The sequence below is a fragment of the Uloborus diversus genome, chromosome 3 (genome assembly GCF_026930045.1).
Source record: "Uloborus diversus isolate 005 chromosome 3, Udiv.v.3.1, whole genome shotgun sequence".
Taxonomy (NCBI): domain Eukaryota; kingdom Metazoa; phylum Arthropoda; class Arachnida; order Araneae; family Uloboridae; genus Uloborus; species Uloborus diversus.
In genome coordinates this window covers 11011911-11030183 of record NC_072733.1, presented here as the reverse complement: position 1 = coordinate 11030183, position 18273 = coordinate 11011911, and the positions used below count along the sequence as shown (strand labels likewise).

Sequence of the window (18273 nt, the reverse complement as noted above, 5' to 3'; positions counted from 1 at the left end):
AACTAAACGTATTTAATAGGTGTATCGGTTTCGGAGCGATTACGGTTCGTCCAGATTGACGCAACAACCAATGAGTGCGAAAACAGATCTGGATTACGAAGCTTTGCAAGAGTTGTAGAGGAGTTACATTCGAGCTACTTGCTTGAGAGAATGTATTCGCGTTAGCAATGCGTGCATTAATGCTTTCAGAGCTTTCTTAGAAAAGCAGGAAGGTTCCAGGCTATTATATTGAACCTGCGTTAGGTTTCTATGAAGGTGCTAGAATCGTAACTGCCTTTAACCAAGAAGATTACTGAATTCTTCAAAAATATTCCAGATTAATTTAAGGAAGGTTAATGAATTTAAGCGGAAAACAATTATTTTCTTTATTTTGTTCCCCAAGAAATTTTTAATATCATTAATTCTTGCAAAGATACGTTCGGACAGAATATTGCAGTGACAGTTGCATCGTCAGGTATTGCTGCTACTTTTTTTAGATGGTAGACGAACAGCACATTCAGCATTAAAGTTGCCTATTAGATATTCATAACAAACAAAACGCAATGTGTAACATTAAAGAAAAAAAAAACGTGGAATGGCTGTAGTGTTGCAGGAGAGTGAAATTAAAATTTGGGATAAGTGTACTATGGCTCATGAGTAAAAGCATTCATTCGAAGCGCATCATAGGATTGTGCAAGATTTGAACGGCAACGATAAACTTTTACACGAAATCGTCTGAATACTGTCTGGGGACTTCAGGCAGACATTACCAGTTATTCTGATGAAATCAACGCATGTTTAAAACAATCGTTTTTATAGCATAATGTCGAGATAATGCGATTGGCCATGAACATGCGAGTACAAACGCAAAATAATCTAATCGCACAAGTATTTTCTAAGCAATTGCTGGGTATTGGAAACGGTGAAATTGAACTGCATCAAAATATACAGTACAACAAATAGCCAGACAATTTCTACACTGCCGTTGAGACGAAAAGTGAGTTTGAGAGTCTCAGATAAATTTATTTTTTTTTTAAATCATATTTGCCTCTGTAATCGCGCTGGTTTTGTAGCAGTTTTGTTTTCGGTAAACATTCCCGAACAGATAGGAATATTTGTGGATCGTCAATTGTCAACTGTCAAATACATATCCCGATGCATGTCGCAAATTGTATTTATTGGTCGCACAAAGTCATTGGGAGTTGACACTTTCTAATGCAGGTTTGACATAAGGAAAAACAGTATTCGTCAACTGCTTAAAACAATTTTGACGACATACTATCCAACACAATCATCATTTTTTAAGGAGAAACTATATAACTTTCACGTTTGAAGACGTATTTTATAAAGTTTAACAAACACACAAATGTCCAAATCCAGATTTTACACCAGAGATGAATATGAAGCTTCAGTTCTAACTGAAGGTTTTTGCGTTTCAATAACAAATATGCCACTTAATTATTATGCTAGGCCGTCACTTGATAGTTGGGCCACCGACTTAGTTAACACTGATTTGGAACGTATAACAACAGAGCAATGACACTGTCTTAGCTACAATTATTGCGAATAATGAGCCATTACTGACGGGTGGAAAAAAAGCTCCCCATTGATGCTGAACAACCATATATATATATATATATATATATATATATATATATATATATATATATATATATATACTAGCTTGCTTCAAACGGGAAGAGCTTCAAGTTTTTCAAGAGGCTTCCGAGATAATTTCAGAAAGGTTATTAACTTTTATCGGAAAACTTTCCGGGTTTTGGCATGACATATTACTGTCAGAAATTGGCCACATCAGCTGCCCATAATTTTCCAGCAACATTTATGAATCGTTTTTACATTGAATCACGCCCATTATCAATCTCATATGTTTTAAAATGGGCTATATTATTTTAATTTCTATTAAAAATATTTATTTGATTCTATCAAAATAGTGAGTAAAAGTTTATTTTAATCCAACTTCTTTGCCACAGCAACGCGTGGCTGGGTCAGCTAGTATATATATATATAAAAGAATGTTTGTCTGTATGTCATCCATGAACCCAAAAACTACCCGGCAGATTTGGCTCAAACTTTCACCGTTTGTTATTTTTGGTACTGAGAATGTTTATAGACCAGTTCGAAAAAAATCCGATCGATAGTTCCTTTTTTATTCCAATTTAAGTCACAATCCATTGGATAAATACGAATAAAATTATCAGCTGCAGAAATTAATTCGCGTGAAAGATCTCATTGATAAGAAGTTAGCTGTTGCCATTTTTCTTGAGTTTGAACAAATAAATTCTTTCTTTATTGTTTTATGGCTTTTCATGCAACGGGGGGATTTAAAACTTTTTCTATTTGATATTTTTAGCAATTGATTGATCTTGCAAACTGCGTGAGTACACAATTTGAGTATAGTCACGGCTTCACTTGATACCTGGACCGACTATTATGAAAATTGCAATATATATGTATTTTTCCACGGAGAAGGTGCATAACATGCTCATTGAAGCCACTCGCCACCAGGTGGCACTGCAGAGTAGCAACTTCTGCCCCGTTCAACCGATTGTCATGAAAATCAGTATAATGTATTTTTTTGTTGGCGTAGCAACGCGCGTCGGGTACAGCTAGTATATATATATATATATATATATATATATATATATATATATATATAGATAAATTAAAGAAAATGTGATAAATTATTCAATATTAATCAAATTTACCGGCTTATTTATACAATCCTCAACTCATGATGGGAAATGTAATAAATTTAAATCATTCTGTGGAGTATTGCGGGTTTAATTCCAAACAATGAGTATTGTCAACACTACAAATTGCTAACAATTAAAAGAAAGCTATGACAGCTGTCAGAACTTACAAAATATTCAGATTTTTAAAAAATATATAAAAGTGGTGCTGCTTTACTTTATTTTCATTACGTATCTTAGAACATAGTTATTAGAGGATGTCATAAAAATGTAAATATGGTAGCGTCACTAAGGGAACGGTTCACCCCGGGTAACAACCTTTTGGGGGGAGGGTGACACCCAAAATAAATTTCAGAGTTTACAAAACACATAAATACTGTAATTAGGAAAAATGTTATGAAGTTTGTCTTAAATTGTATAATTTATCAAATTTCAAAGAAAAAGGATTACAGTATAGAGGGGAAGGGCGGGTATATTTGCGTCTAGGGCAAATTTTACACAAAATACGGTCATTATGTCTACTTGCCGTATAATGTAAATAATAACCTCATAAATAAATCTAACATTGGGGGCTGTCTTTACTTACGGGATAGATTAGTTTTTCTAACACTGCCGATTTTCATTGCGCACTACCTTTTAGTCTATGACAATTTTTTCCACCTGTCCTATTTTTACTATTATTCACCTTTATTGACAAATCGTCATATATTTCTTGCGTCAAAAAACAGCTGTTTACTTTTGTCCAGTTTATAACATTAACTAACTTGGAATTGAAGCGCTGAAGCATATTGGTCATTATAAGAAAGTCTATAAACACGAGAAAATCTTACACAGCCAAAAGAAGTTTTAGCCAGCGCGAAATATTATTGAAATTTTAATCCTACTAATAAGGTCCATCCATGCGCTGACGTAGACAAGCAGGGTCCGATTTTGAAGTTTTAGGACAATAAACCTGACACATCTGCATTGGGTAGCAAAATCGACGTGAGTGCTGTGGAGGTGCAACCGCATATCATTTCTGTTATACAGTCGGATCCCGACTTACGCGAGGCATGCGTTCCAAGACTCCTCGCTTAAGTCGAAATTTCGCGTTGTGGAAAAGGGTATGTATATGATTTTTTTTTTTAATACATGCCCAATTACTTTAGACATTTTTAAGCACCTTTTAAACTGTTTTAAACCATTTATTAACTATATATTGGCGTTTTTTACATAAAGAGCTGAACTTTTACTGTATTTTTAAAAACAAAACGGTTGTCTTCAACATAAAATACTGGTACGATGCACAAATCAATGATCAATTGGAGAGAGAGACATGAAATAAAAGGGTATGGTACGTACCAATGAAGCAATAATAAAGCGCTGCAGTATAATAGTACTGTACAGTAGATACAATTATAGTTACATTTATAACTTAAAAATTGCAAATGATTATTTATGCTGCCCAGTCAGATCGTTATTCTATTATATTTTTAAATATAGCAGCTTAGCATTTACTTTTATAACGTTTCCATCTATGGTAACACCCCTCTTTCAGAGTCTCTATAATCCACAATACAAGAGCAGCTTCCAATTTCATACTATTTGCATTTTGCTAAGACACTACTCCATGAGGTTCATATTAAAACTAAATTCTGAACTTATACGGATTACAATTTCTTGAGTTTATATTGCATGTATGAAGATACACTCATACCTAATTCTCGTGCTACCTTTGATTCACTTTTTAGTTGTTCAAGTGTATCAAGAATCTTTAACTTTTCCTGAATTGTCGCAAACTTTCGCTTTTGTTTCCATCTTCACTAACAAAACGACGTTTAGACTAGTGCGGTGTGTGGGAACTTGCGTAGTCAGTGATGCTAAAAGGATGAAAGTGAATAAAAGAAGTCAATATTTAGTAGTCTACTGACTATTTCTACGAAGCAGACTAGTACTACGAAGCAGACTCTTAGCACCGCAATTCCCTTCAAATATTTTCCCGTTGTGAGCGAGAAATTCACTTCAGCTCTAAAATTCGTTGCTCGTCAAAAACTCACGTTATAGCCATTTCGCGTAAGTCAAATCGCGTTGTAAGAGGAGACGACTGTAGCTTATGTTACAGTTTAGAGTACACTGAGGATGCAAACACCGAAGCGAATTGTTAAAGCAAAATATGATTGTTTTGATGTTAAAAGCCACATCATTACGTATATGCTTTTTCATCGTTCTTAATTTTTAACACTTTAAAAAGCAAAATTAAAGTCATATTTTTGTATAACTTTTTAAATTGTTGGTAATTTTTAGGGGCTTCTTTAATTCCCTAAGCCGGATTTCATGGATCTAATAGTAAATCAGGCTCTACTGATATATACATGACCAAAAATATTGGGGAACTTTCAGAAATTTACATTTTTACAGATTTCTTGAGAAATAGGATATTAATACCTCTATGATTTTTTTTCACATGAAAGGTAAACTCCAGCTATCATTTTGCAATAAAAATTGAATCTACTATTCATTTAGGGGACCAGCAACAAATTGAGAAAACAAAAATAGGTTTTTCATCATCCTTCATTGTAAATAGCTGGAAATAAGCTAGATATTTCAGAAACAAGTTTACAAAATGAAGGAAGCTATTTAAAGGGAAGAGAGATCGCTAATGCTGAAAGTTGTGAATGATACAGCTGAAAGAGAAGCACAAGTAATCGAAGAATTTCACAACCAATTTACCAAATATGAGACACAAAATCAATTTTTGTTACACAGTCCAAGACAATCGGGGGAAAAAAAAAAAACACGCGATCAAAATACATTGAGAAAAGCGTACGATTAAAGTAAAGTTTCAAAAGCATTATTTCATTCTTATTCAGCGTAAAATCTTTAGATGGTATAAAGTAATTAAAAAGATTGATTTTAGTGGTACCGCACTTTAAAAATATCTTGCAAACCTAGAAGAAACGATGTATCGGGTCTGAAGTAAAAACTCGAAGATTTGTAGGAAAATTCTCAAAAGTGTTAAAGTTCCACGTCATAGATAAACGTGTTATTATTGACCGACTGAGTTCAAAATTTTCACACGTTACTTTTTATCATAGCGTCACAAAACAAAGGGGCGTCACTTGATGAATTCCAACTTTTTTTCCCATATAAATAAGGACCACCGTATATATATATATATATATATATATATATATATATATCGTATAGTATGAATAATAATCGTATAAAATGAAATAGTAATTTAAAATTTTATTAGCTCTGCAGTTTCAAGGAGAAATATCTCTTTTCATCATTAATGCACATGTAATAGAGTGGGCGGTTTAAATAAACTATCAGGAAAAAAGAATTAGACTCATTTCTTTCGTTGAGGGTACACTGCAAAAAATAATTGTTGTTTTTACAGTAATATACTACTTTTCCCTACAGTTTAATACTGCTCTACTAAATAACAGAGAAAAACTAAAAATATTTTAGATTGCGCAAAACGATGCGCAAAAGGTGTTTTTTTTCAGACGGGAACAGAAACTAATGAATTCAAGATATTGGCAGCCATGTTTTTTGATGATTCGGGTGTGCTGAGGCAGTACTGTTCAACTGTAATCCAAGTTAAAGGTAAGTGCTGGTTATATTATATTCATTCCCTTTTCCTCAAAATATAGTTTTCTTTATCATCGAGAATGTATGTAAAATAACAGTTTATTTTGAAATTGCAATTCGTATCCTAATATTCGTTGATGCTGACTTTGCAATTTCTTATAGTTGCTAAGTTGTAGCGATTGCTTTCTAGCAAAAATCCGAGTAGTTGTTGTGATTCTGAATATTTTATTGCACGTGTGATAGTTTCTAAACATTTTCTGAAACTCAAATTTTATTTAAAAATAAATCAATTCCTTTCTTGATCGTATTTAAAGTTATTAGAACATCAAACTTTGTGTACGATTATATTTTGTGTTATATACTATGTCAGTACTTAAAATTTAAATTTTTATTTTCTCTAGTGAATTTTTAACATATCGCGATTGACTTCTTTCTTCTGTTTTTTTTCTTATGTTCAGTTTTAAATTCTTTAACATTTTGCATTTAACCATTTTATTGAAAAACTTTACGTTATAGCATCAGTAGCTTTTATACATAATTCGACGAATAAAATGAAAATAAATAAAATAACAACGTGACAGAGAGACATGCAAACAGTATACAATTTACTGATATTTTTTGCTGAAGAATTTGACACTGTGGAAATACAATACTCTGATGTCTGAACGACTCAAAATTCTCTGAAATCTGGAGCCAGCTTCCATACTTAACGGTCGAAAGTAAAATAATAATAATTGAAAAAATCATCAATAAAGAACTCAAAAAAAAAAAAAAACCTCAAAAAATAAGCATCTTAAAATACAAACACGAAACCCTTGTGTTTTAAAAGTTTTATATTTGCGTCAGCAGGAAATTAAAGTTTTACTTCAGGAAAATTGCACTAGTACCATTGAAACTTGGGAACGTAAAAATAATTTTAGAAACTATATTCAAAGGCACTCGATTGGAGGTCACGGGAAGTCTCTATGACCTCCCCAAAAATGCCATACTGGGAAAATTTTGTCTGGCTATTCGGCAAATTTGGGGACATAATTGTAATGTTGCAATTTTTAAATTCTCGAATGTGCAAATTTCATTAGATATTGTACTTAATTGTGCGTACTTAATATGTGCATTTACCAGTATTTTATTAATCGGGCAAATATTTAAGTTCCATTTGGCAAATTGAGATTATACGCCTTCCCAACATATTTAAGTTCAGGCCGTGCCTGGCTATATTTTAAAATTTTCAGCTTTTCATTTCTGATCTGGCAGTGTTTTGTTCTCGTCAAAATTACAGCTTTTAAATTTAAAGTAGAATATTTACATTACTATGCATTGTTTGTCATATTTTATTCGCTTTGAAGAGCATGCTCATTTAGAAAAGTAGATGCTCGAGAAACTACAGTAGAATTTGAAACTCTTACAACCTTGAAACTCATCAGTTTCCTTACATTTTAACTTTTAGAACACTTTTAGCATCAACATGTTCAGGATGAAGACAAAAAGTATATTATAAAAAATGAAAAGTGTGATTCTGTACTTCACTGTCTTTCACTGCTTATCAAAAGTAAAAATATGTCAGATTGTTATCCGTGTAAAATGAAAAAATCGGAGAATTTCGTTTAAACCTGTAACGGAGATTCAAGCCAACACCCGGTAAGATCTTTTGCATTTGAATACGATGGGTTCCTCACAGTTGAGTTCTTTTAAGCGGGGGGGGGGGGCGATTATTTTCACAATAATAGACGATTTTTCAAGAAACTCTCCAGTTTATTTCTTTAAGAAGAAAAGTGAGGTTTAAGAACATTTTGTCAGGTTTCAAAAGATAAGAGATTTGTGGCAAAGCTCCGATAACGGAAAGGAATTTCTGAACTCCCGGTTTGAAATTTACCTTAGCGACCAAAGCATAAGAATCGAAAAAACCAACAAATCTAGTTAACAAAGTAGCGTCATAAAACACGATAAGTCAACATTAATTGAATGGAAACTTTGAAATGAATCGGGTTTGACTCAGCAGTTTTGAGCCGAAGCAGCTATGTACTTCAACTGCTTACAGACTAGAGAGGCTTTAAGAGGAAAAAGCAAACCCTTTTTCGAGCTTTTTGGGGGAAGAAAGCCATCTATTAAACAAAACCTATTTTGAGCTATTTGGGGTAAGAAAGCCATCTATTAAACACTCCCGGGGTTTTTTTTTTTGGATGCATTTCGTATATTGGACTTCCAAAACAGAAAATAAACAAATTGGATATGAGAACTCAACAAGGAGTCATGGTAGGATATGCGTTTCATACGAAAGGTTACAGAATTTGGGATCTCAAAAATCGCGAAGTGACAGAAACGCTGAATGTTAAATTCGATGAAAATAAATTCTGGACGAACCCCCCCCCCCCCCCAGGAACGAGAAACAGAGGGACACAGTTTTATTTCACTACTGAGTAAATCTGAAGTAGAAGAAGAATATCCTGAAAATAATAAAATAGCATGTTGAGAATTAAATGGGTTAAAGCAAGTCCAAGGCAAAATAAAGAATACAGGGATAAGTATTATTCTATTGACACGACGGTTCTAAAGTCCGAATCGTGAAGCCGAGGTTTATTGTTCTGAAAATAACATTGAATATGACACAAAATATTTTAATTTTACTTGTGATGATAATTCAAGAAAAGTATAGGATTTTTATGAAGATAGGGGGGATAATTCAAGTATGCTAGAAGCTAAAATTTCCGAGATTTAAAATTGGCAAAACGGAATAGCTCAAGAAATTCAGGTGATATGAGAAAGAAACGTTTACGTATTGGTTCCACTGAATGAAAGTTTTAGAAAGAAAAAAGGGTACAGATATTTTTTTTATTTAAAAACAAATGAGCAGAATGAAATAATGCGCTTCAAGACCAGACTGGTAATTTTAAATACCCACCAGGTGGGGGGGGGGGGGTACTTTTCGAAAGTGTTCTCTCCAGTAATTTCCTTTCCTTTGATTGAGGCTTTCTTTTCAATTTTTGTGTATAAGCTACATTGAGTCCATTTCCATGTAGATGTTTGCAATGCGTATCTATATGCGGATGTAAAAGAGGAGATTTGTGAGACAACCTGAAAGGTTTGTCCGTCCCTCAAATCTAAATTTTGTCTGTAAATTGAATAAATCATTGTCATTCTGATACAGATTACGCCTCGAATCACGACGACCGGATTTCAATGGGGGGGGGGAGGGAGGCTTGTAGTGTTTTTGGATAGGGTTCGAATAATATGGTGGTACATTCAAACAAAAATGCGTACAACTGTCAACGATGGAAGCGGAGTATATTTCAATTAGTGAATAATCTAAGGATGTGGGTTAAAGGAATTTTAAATCAATTGGCTACGAAAAGAGTTCAGAATTTTAGATTGTCACAGTACAGAGTACTATTAATCAATCTAGTTGCAATCGATTTTTCTACTTCTGCAATAGAAAATTGCAGAACTAAGCAGATTGATGTGGGGTACTATTTCCTAAGGAATTTGATTGATAAAAATGAATTTGGAATACAATTTGATGAAACTAAAAATAATGTAGCTGATTGTTTTACAAAACCTTTCTCTAGGGAAAATTTACATAAAGCTTGAATTGCAATGACATATTTTTCTAGGTTTTTTTTTTTTTTTCTTTTTTTGAAATGTTTCAATTATTCCATTATGTTTAAGTTATAATTTGTGCACACAAACGGATGGCCTGTAATATATTTCTATTTTTTTTATTTATGTCAAAGTATTTCATTCCAGCCGCCTGAATTTCCTTCATCTAAATTTATTCACTAATGCAATATTATTTCTATGAGTTTAGTGGTATGCAAATGTAAAGAACTACGTAACTTGTTACCAGAATTGAATGGATGGTCTCATTTTATCAAGATGGCAATTCGTGGTTGTGTTCCGCTTGGAATTTCAAAGAAGCCTCTAGTCTGAACGATGTTGCGATGATTCACTTAGTGACATGAATGCCGGTAATGGAAGTTTATAAGTACCTTTTTCATTTATATTTTTATGTTTTAGGATGTAATTTGTAATCATAAATGCTTTTGAGCTTTAGAGCGTTCTTAGCCACTAAAGCCTATCCTACGGTCTGTGTGCCATATTGGGCTCCTGAAGCTGATTTTTGTGTGCCCGTTGTCAGGTTTTATGTTACAATCAAGAACTATGTATTGGAACAAGATAAACTAAATTTTGTTTTGATTTAAATGTGATGGATCATACAATTCATTTACGTCTGGGTTTTTTAACCGACTTCAAAAAGGAGGCGGTTATCAGTTCATACCGTATGTATGTTTTTTTTTTTTTTTTGTCCACTCATAGCGTCTCACCTAGTGAACCGATTTTGATGATTCTTTTTTTAATGGATAGGGGATGGCTCAACTTAGGTCCCATTACTTTGTTTGACCATATTTGTTCTTTAGAAAAAAAGTTATGGGCAAAAAACAGTAAATTTTATGCAATTTCCCTATTAAATGAATAAAATGATATTGTAGAGAAGTTCACACTTTTCATCCGTGGATAACGGTGGCTCAGTGGTAGAATTCTTGCCTCCCACACAAGCGACCCGGGTTCAAATCCCGACTAGGACAAAGTGAATTTTACTAAAATTTCTTTTCTACTGTTTCCCGTATTTTCTCGAATCTTCTATTAATTTCTGTATCTTTCTAAGTCTGGAAAGTTCCAGCACTTTCTCAAGTTGTATATAAGGAGATGTAACGTTTATTCGTGGTTCTGAATAAAGATCTCTAGTTGAGACTAACGAGTATTCGCTTCATTTGGCTTTCTCATTGTCTTCGCTATCTTCATCTACGCGACAAAATGAAATTCATTGTTATAAAAGTTTGGTGCCATATAACAGTAACATTAATAGTAATTGTAATGATAATTTTGAATGAAGGCTTCTCTGAAGCAAGCATCAAATTTCTTCAAGGGATACTTCGATAATGGGGAATCTGGCGCTGTCGTCTCATTTTTGGCGTAAATAATTTTATTTTAGTTACCCTGCTGATTTATAGTAACCCTATGTGAATTATCAAAATCTTCCTTTCTTCAGTGCTATTGCTCCATAGTAGGGGTAAACCTAACCTGGAAGCGAGATGATGCAGTGATTAGGATCTGCTTAGCCTTCACAATGCTACCATTAGGTTTGACTCAACTACGCTGTAGTATTTTTATCGTTATCACCTATGCCGATAACAGATGATAGGGGCTAAGTAAGAAAATACAGGATTGCATCATGAGCAACTTAGATGCTGTGGAAAATAAATTAGTTAGGAAAAACATAATACTTAAATGGTTATAATTAAATTAAATACACATGATTTCCAGAGAGGAACAAAGATAAGTTTTTAGTGCCAATCGCTTAAAGTTTAACGCGTGTCAATAGTTTTTTTTTTTTTTAGTATGGAGCATTTTTAAGAAAAAAATGTGAAGTTTCGTGATGGTAACTTCTTATTATTTCTGAAATACCTACATTTACACTAAAAAGAATGAAATAAAAAAATTTTGAAAAAAAAAATAGAACCGACTTCAAAATTGCTCTAAAAAGTGAAAAATAATTTTATTCTTTAAACACCATCGATAATGCTTTTAAACATAATTTTTGAAGTTGGCGCAAAAACGATAAATAAAATCATTCACAGTCATAACTCAAATACAACTATAAATTTAACCAGGACCAGTTTCTTCACTATCACATACATTATGCATTGATGACAGCATATTTGAATAGCGATATAAATGTTTCGTTCGTAACTTTGGATGCTTTTCTGAAAAAAAATATGAACGAAGCATGGTTACACTGGATTTTAGGTTTTGTTTTTGCGCCAACTTCAAAAATTATGTTTAAAAACATTATCGATGGTGTTTAAAGAATAAAATTATTTTTCACTTTTTAGAGCAATTTTGAAGTCGGTTCTATTTTTTTTTTTTTTTTTCAAAATTTTTTTATTAAACTTGTAATTCAATATTGGTTCTTATGGGTAGTTGAATAATATCATTTCAAGAATCACCGGAATATAGAAATTTCTGTTAGTGCTAAATTAAACGTAATTTATTTCATTATTTATTTATTTTTTTATTTTTATTTTCCAGTAAATTTTGGAGCACTGATTCTTTGTTTTTACATGTTAGTAAAATTGAAGGAACCAAATCAGAATGTTAAGTACTTTATTATTTATTGTACGTATGTTTGTAAAAATTTAAAGGAACAAAATTTAAAGTCAACTTTATAATGAGAGCAACAATAAAGATTAGAATTTAAAGTACGATGCATTACAGCGTATGAAACTTTCTTCGTATATTCAGACTTGTGACACTAATCAAACAAAATTATAGATTATTTTTATTGTAATGTAAATAAAAAGCAGTTATTTTGCAAATGTGAGCATATTTAAATTTACAGTTAAAAGAGGTGCGGTCTTCTGGCAAGCATTTCCAAGAAGGGTAGCATTGTTTACAGCAAGGACGGCGGGCCAAATGTGGACTTACAATTTCTTAATGATTAGAACTGGCAGTATCAGATTTAATCTATTTCTTGACATGTTTGTCAATTTATTCTTTTGTTAAAAACTTTCAACTTTTCTGATCGATTTTCACTTTTTACTGAATTGACTTGAACTAAGTCATCTTAATTTTAGGAATATAGAATTGCTTCTTCCGAGTTTCAGGTAAATTCTGAAAAACTTAAAGATAAATTGTCTAAATCCTATCAAAAGAAGTAGCACTTAAAAAAAAGGCCGCTGGCGGATTAAATGGGGATATCGATAGCTGTTCAAAACGGGGGGGGGGGCGTCCACATTTTAAAAGACATAAAATATAAATGAAACATCTTAAATTATGCTTAAATATTAAGACAGATATAAGATAGAATGCTCTTACGGTATTATTTTATTTCAACTCAAATGATTTTTTTATGCAGTTCCTTAGTACTTAGAAAAAAAGCTCCAAAAAATTAAATTTAAACAATATAATAACACAATTGTGGAATAAAATATATGAAAAAAAAATATTTTAAAAAATTACAAGTAAAATATTTCATATTAAGTCCAGAAATCTAAACTATTTTACCTCACACATTGTTTCATATTCAGATTTCTAATAATGGGCAGCTGTCGAAGAAAAAGAATATGAAGCTGGTATCAGTTGCACATAGCTCGAGCTGTTAACAAGTGTTGGAATGGAATATGAGTTAAAGAAAAAGATAGAAAAAACATCTACGGTTTTCAGTGCTACTATAGCAACTCGGGGAGGGGGGGCTAAAAGAGGCTAGATGCAGTATTCATTATTTTAAATGAATACCTCAATATTTCCCAATTGGTTGTCCTAAACGTCGACCTTGCTCCATTTTCCAAAAAAATAATTCTCTACCGCATCCTAATTACTGCTTTAAAGTAAACATATTGCAATCCAATAATCTGGAGCCTATTATAAGAAGAAACTAGTTTCAAGTTTTATTATCCTTAAGATATATATTCTCCCGATCACCAATCACTTCAGTTATCCGATCGAAAAAAATAAATAATACTCTTAATCAACGGTCTCCTATGCATTATAAAATCCTTCAAAACTACCGAAAGTTAGAAAGATTTTTTTTAATTGTATTTCAGAAACCAGTATAAGTGCATTTCTTGACATGGAAGATAAAATGTAAGATTATGTTCTTTCTTTTTTCTTTTTTGAGTTCTTATGTAAAGTATTCAGATTAGGTCTATTTCAATTAGACACTAATAAACCACCGTTTCAATTGCGTAGTTTCCAAATTGCTGCACAGCAGTTTTTTTTTTCTCCTTAAAACAACATATTTAGCGCTTAACTGGTTCCTGAAATAAACGATTCAATTACAATTTAGGTATATGTTAAGCGGTTTCAAAATAAAAGCAACTCCCAAGGCAATCTTAATTTCAGATCATTCAGAGTCATAATTTTAATTATTTTAGGGCGTATTTTTATGCCTACGTAATTTGATTTTTCCATGAATGTTTTTTGGTGTCCACAAGTTTTATGAGATTCTAACCATTTTTATTTTGACAGATGCTTTCATGATATAAGGCCTAATGATGGCACCTAAGTCTGCAAGGATGTCACAAAGAAGAATCAAGTTTGTAATGTAAAAATATTGGCCTTGAAAAAATTAGCATCCGGTTTTAAATGAATTTCTGCAATTTCACTGTAAAAACTACTAATCGATATTTATAGATGATGTATACGATATAAAATAATTTGGCAATTTTTAATGGTGTGAATGTTTCATTTTTTCTCATGAAAACAATATAACATAATATAAAGTTATATAATTTTTGGAGTAGTAAAACCAATTTTTAACTTTAATACTAGTACTCATAAACCTGCAGATTTTATTATACCGAGTGAAAAATTGTTTCTGTTTAGTAGCTCTGGAATTTTAAACAGTCACATATTTATAGTTTTCATCTATGTAAATTTTAAAAGGTTAATAGGATAAAGTATTATCTAATCTATAATAATCAGTTTAGAATAAAAACCATTCTGTGCAGTCTAAATGCTGTATACTGCACATATGGTGTGAAATAAAATTAGTTTGTTACTAGTATTTCTCAAATAAAGTAGATCCAAATGCAACTTATAACATTTAAAAAAGAAGAAAACCATGAAAGTATTCTGTTTTACCATAAAAGAAAAATAAATGCATATAATTGCATCCATCAAGTTAAAATAAACTTAAAGGTTTAATGGATTGCATATTGCAAAACATTTCTCACGTTATGCTGCACATTTTAGCATTACAATAATGCTGGAAGTGAAAAAAGTACTTTTAGTGAAGATACGATGTAGTATTTTCAGTTATATATAAAAAACCTTTCTCATTTTTACTACCTCCGTGGATCAAAAAGTTTTGTATTATGAAAAAGCTATAACTGTTCTTAAAATAAAGCTTCAGACCATATTTTGCAATTTCCTTCAATTTGTAAATTTTTTAAGTCTGCAATAGAGCTAAAAGTTTTTTGTAGAAATGAAAATGCACCACTTTTTCTTCTTTAACATGTGTTTATAAAATATTGAGATGGGGCACTGATTTATTTTGTGTACAAGGAAATTAATATCAATAAAACATATATTTAGCAGCAGTTAACTATTTTTATGTAAAAATGTTTTATATTTGTTTATTTGTCGCTTTTCATAGCCTAAAACATTATTTTTGTTGTTGAAAAACTTAAGAAAAGGAACAGATTTCGTATGTAGGCTGATTTATACAACGTACATACTGAGTCAATTGCTTTACTTTTCGATATTGTTCTTCAGCTGTAAAAGCAGTGATTTCGGCTATGAAAAGAAACGATAGGGTGAAAAAACCCTTTTGCATAAAAATTGATAACTTCATTTTATGGTTTACTGCTGTTAATTTTACTGTACAAATCATTTATAAAACCGTATACTACTGCTGCTTTTATGGCACAATTCAGTTGATACCGCAGCATAATACTGCGAACTTTACAGTTTGATACTGTTAATTTTGCAGGGCAATTCCGTTACAAAACAGTATATAACTGTTAATTTTACATATTATCTCTGTTAAATTTACAGGTCAAGTCATTCAGTTTGATACTGTAAGTTTTACAGGGCAGTTTTATTAAAAATCAGTATATTACTGCTAATTTTACAGTTTGATACTGTAAGTTTTACAGGGCAGTTCTATTAAAAAGCAGTATATTACTGCTAATTTTACAGTTTATCGCTGTAAATTTCACAGTAAAAGTTTGTAATAAAACAGTATATTACTGCAAATTTTACATTTTAGAATTGTAATTTTTGCCATAAAAGCAGCAGTAGTATACGGTTTTATAAATGATTTGTACAGTAAAATTAACAGCAGTAAACCATAAAATGAAGTTATCAATTTTTATGCAAAAGGGTTTTTTCACCCTATCGTTTCTTTTCATAGCCGAAATCACTGCTTTTACAGCTGAAGAACAATATCGAAAAGTAAAGCAATTGACTCAGTATGTACGTTGTATAAATCAGCCTACATACGAAATCTGTTCCTTTTCTTAAGTTTTTCAACAACAAAAATAATGTTTTAGGCTATGAAAAGCGACAAATAAACAAATATAAAACACTTTTACATAAAAATAGTTAACTGCTGCTAAATATATGTTTTATTGATATTAATTTCCTTGTACACAAAATAAATCAGTGCCCCATCTCAATATTTTATAAACACATGTTAAAGAAGAAAAAGTGGTGCATTTTCATTTCTACAAAAAACTTTTAGCTCTATTGCAGACTTAAAAATTTACAAATTCAAGGAAATTGCAAAATATGGTCTGAAGCTTTATTTTAAGAACAGTTATAGCTTTTTCATAATACAAAACTTTTTGATCCATGGAGGTAGTAAAAATGAGAAAGGTTTTTTATATATAACTGAAAATACTACATCGTATCTTCACTAAAAGTACTTTTATCACTTCCAGCATTATTGTAATGCTAAAATGTGCAGCATAACGTGAGAAATGTTTTGAAATATGCAATCCATTAAACCTTTAAGTTTTTTTAACTTGATGGATGCCATTATATGCATTTATTTTTCTTTTATGGTAAAACAGAATACTTTCATGGTTTTCTTCTTTTTTTAATGTTATAAGTTGCATTTGGATCTACTTTATTTGAGAAATACTAGTAACAAACTAATTTTATTTCACACCATATGTGCAGTATACAGCATTTAGACTGCACAGAATGGTTTTTATTCTAAACTGATTATTATAGATTAGATAATACTTTATCCTATTAACCTTTTAAAATTTACATAGATGAAAACTATAAATATGTGACTGTTTAAAATTCCAGAGCTACTAAACAGAAACAATTTTTCACTCGGTATAATAAAATCTGCAGGTTTATGAGTACTAGTATTAAAGTTAAAAATTGGTTTTACTACTCCAAAAATTATATAACTTTATATTATGTTATATTGTTTTCATGAGAAAAAATTAAACATTCACACCATTAAAAATTGCCAAATTATTTTATTTCGTATACATCACCTATAAATATCGATTAGTAGTTTTTACAGTGAAATTGCAGAAATTCATTTAAAACCGAATGCTAATTTTTTCAAGGCCAATATTTTTACATTGCAAACTTGATTCTTCTTTGTGACATCCTTGCAGACTTAGGTGCCATCATTAGGCCTTATATCATGAAAGCATCTGTCAAAATAAAAATGGTTAGAATCTCATAAAACTTGTGGACACCAAAAAACATTCATGGAAAAATCAAATTACGTAGGTATAAAAATACGCCCTAAAATAATTAAAATTATGACTTTGAATGATCTGAAATTAAGATTGCCTTGGGAGTTGCTTTTATTTTGAAACCGCTTAACATATACCTAAATTGTAATTGAATCGTTTATTTCAGGAACCAGTTAAGCGCTAAATATGTTGTTTTAAGGAGAAAAAAAACTGCTGTGCAGTAATTTGGAAACTACGCAATTGAAACGGTGGTTTATTAGTGTCTAATTGAAATAGACCTAATCTGAATACTTTACATAAGAACTCAAAAAAGAAAAAAGAAAGAACATAATCTTACATTTTATCTTCCATGTCAAGAAATGCACTTATACTGGTTTCTGAAATACAATTTAAAAAAATCTTTCTAACTTTCGGTAGTTTTGAAGGATTTTATAATACATAGGAGACCGTTGATTAAGAGTATTATTTATTTTTTTCGATAGGATAACTGAAGTGATTGTTGATCGGGAGAATATATATCTTAAGGATAATAAAACTTGAAACTAGTTTCTTCTTATAATAGGCTCCAGATTATTGGATTGCAATATGTTTACTTTAAAGCAATAATTAGGATGCGGTAGAGAATTATTTTTTTGGAAAATGGAGCAAGGTCGACGTTTAGGACAACCAATTGGGAAATATTGAGGTATTCATTTAAAATAATGAATACTGCATCTAGCCTCTTTTAGCCCCCCCCCCCCCTCCCCGAGTTGCTATAGTAGCACTGAAAACCGTAGATGTTTTTT

At 31.5% G+C, this 18273-nt stretch overlaps 1 protein-coding gene across 1 annotated transcript in view; it reads right to left on the bottom strand.

The window, feature by feature from the left end:
* LOC129218224 (latrophilin Cirl-like) overlaps positions 1–18273 on the bottom strand; it is a 147676-nt gene that overhangs the window by 107923 nt on the left and 21480 nt on the right. The gene's annotated exons all lie outside the window — the stretch shown is intronic.